The sequence below is a fragment of the Lactuca saligna genome, chromosome 4 (genome assembly GCF_052625555.1).
Source record: "Lactuca saligna cultivar CGN05327 chromosome 4, ASM5262555v1, whole genome shotgun sequence".
Classification (NCBI taxonomy): Eukaryota; Viridiplantae; Streptophyta; class Magnoliopsida; order Asterales; family Asteraceae; genus Lactuca; species Lactuca saligna.
This window is the reverse complement of record NC_136420.1, coordinates 136,101,414-136,103,765: the sequence shown is the minus strand read 5'-3', so window position 1 is coordinate 136,103,765 and position 2,352 is coordinate 136,101,414. Positions and strand designations below refer to the sequence as shown.

Here is a 2,352-nt window from a genome sequence, read left to right as displayed (position 1 = left end):
ACCGAGTCGGAGGAAGAGTTAGCGTTCACAATGGCTAACATTGATGAAATCCCCATGGGAGAATGGATGAAGAGGATGTGCGACGACAATGGCCCGGGACTTGTGCAACCCGCAATTCCCGCGACTGCTACCTTCAAGCTAAAAGGTCATATCCTAGCTTCACTCAAAGAAATACCTTTCAATGGGAAAGATCATGAAGATGCCTACAAACATTTGGATGAAGTCAATGATGTAGCTGATTACTTCAATATTCCAAATGTAACCCGCGAAACTCAACTACTTCGTATGCTTCCGGTAACCTTCAAGGGTGCTGCTAAAGACTGGCTCAAGTCACTTCCCCCGGATCAGTTACCACTTGGGCCAAGATGAAGGAAGAATTCATTGATCACTTTTGCCCACCTTCCAAGATAGCTAAGCTGAAGAAGGCCATTGCAAACTTTGAACAACAAGCTGGAGAGTCGTTATATGAAGCATGGGAGAGGTACAAAAGTCTGCTAAGAAACTGCCCACACCATGATCTAAATAGCCAGCAAGAAGTTTCCATCTTCTATGATGGAGTCAATGTCACAACCCGGTAGTTGCTAGACTCGCAAGGCCCACTTACAAAGAAGCCACGCCCGGTGATTAAAGAATTGATTGAAGAATTCTCTAAACACTCTAGAGAATACCATAACCCTAGGCATGATGTCACGAGGGGAGCCGCTTATGCTGCTACTGAAGACTTATCCGCGGTCATGGCTATGCTAAAAACCATGGATAGGAGAATGGATAAAATGGATCAAACGATCCATGCTATTCGGGTGGGTTGTGAAAACTGCAATGGACCTCACCTCACTAGAGATTGCGATTTGGATGAGAATGGCAACAAGAAGGCGCAAGCGTGTTATTCGAGCGGAGACCGATATGATGAGGACTGGCGCAAACAAAAGAAAGAGTGGCTTCCTTACGAAGAGTACAAGAAGGCCAAGGAGGAGAAGTATAGACAAAAAGGGAGAGGATTTTACCAAAAGGAGGAGTCGGTGCAAGAAAGGAAGCCAAGCTTGGAAGATATGCTTTCTAAATTTGTGGCTGCTTCCGAAAAAAGGCATAGTGACCATGATGCTGCTATCCAAGAAACAAGAACCATGCTCAGGAACCAGCAAGCATCCATCCACAATATAGAAACGCAGCTTGGGCAACTTGCTCAACAACTTAACCAAAGGTCACCGGGTGAACTTCCTAGCAAAACCGAAAACAACCCACGAGGCATGCAAATAAACATTGTCACAACAAGAAGTGGGAAGATCATCACTCCCCTGGCCCCCATTCGAACTGAAGCAGCCAGGGACTCACAGAAGGAAGGAGCGGAAGAACAAGCAGAAAACCAAGAATCACAATCTGAGAGTCCTACTCGCCGAGTAGGGCCGATGGACTCGGCGAGTACCCCATCAAAAACGAGTGAACAGTCTCCTGTAAAGCCTTACCAGCCTCCAATGCCATACCCAGCCCGAGCCAAGAAAGAGAAGCAGGAAGAGGAATATCAGAAGTTTCTAGACCACATTAAAACTCATCAAATCAACATTCATTTCATTGAAGCCGTCATGCAAATGCCCAAGTATGCAAAGTTCCTTAAGGAACTCCTCACCAATAGAAGAAAGATGGAGGAAGTGAAAAAGGTAGTGCTTAATGAGAACTGCTCCGCCGCAATGCTAAACAAGTTACCAAAGAAGAAGGGTGATCCGGGAAGCTTAACTTTACCTTGCCAATTTGGCAACTTGGCTGCAATTCATGCCTTAGCTGATTCTGGAGCAAGTGTTAATCTTATTCCATACTCATTCTTTATGAAGCTAGACCTCCCGGAGCCAAGGCCAATTCGCATGGCAATTCATTTCGCAACCAAGACAGTCACCTTCCCAAGATGCATATGTGAAGATTTGCTAGTGAAAGTGGACAAATTTGTCTTTCCGGACGATTTCATCATTCTAGACATGGAGGTGGATCCGCAAGTCCCAATTATCCTTGGAAGGCCTTTCCTCAACACAGCTAGCGCTATCGTAGACATGAGAGATTCTAAGCTCACCTTGCGGGTCGGGGACGATTCAGTAACATTCGGTGTAGACCAAGCTATGAAATACCCTAGGAGCAGTGATGACACGGCGTTCTCAATCGACATGCTCGACGAACTATTGGAAGAAGACATACCTGAAAATTTCAGCAAGTTTGCAGCTTTAGATGAAGCATTTGATCCAGAAAAAGAATTATTAGAAATTGAAAGACTGTTGGAAGAAGCGGAGTATGAAGAAATAATGAAGCAATCTGACAGCCCTACTCGCCGAGTAGGGCCGATCTACTCGCCGTGTACATCTGAAGAGA

The 2,352-nt window shown here is 45.5% G+C and overlaps 1 non-coding gene across 1 annotated transcript; it reads right to left on the bottom strand.

Moving 5' to 3' along the window:
• Nucleotides 1-413: 413 nt before the first annotated feature.
• On the bottom strand, nucleotides 414-520 carry LOC145044575 (small nucleolar RNA R71). Its single transcript, XR_013681524.1, has one exon. It is a non-coding gene; the product is annotated as a small nucleolar RNA R71 (small nucleolar RNA).
• Between the last annotated feature and the right edge of the window lie 1,832 nt (nucleotides 521-2,352).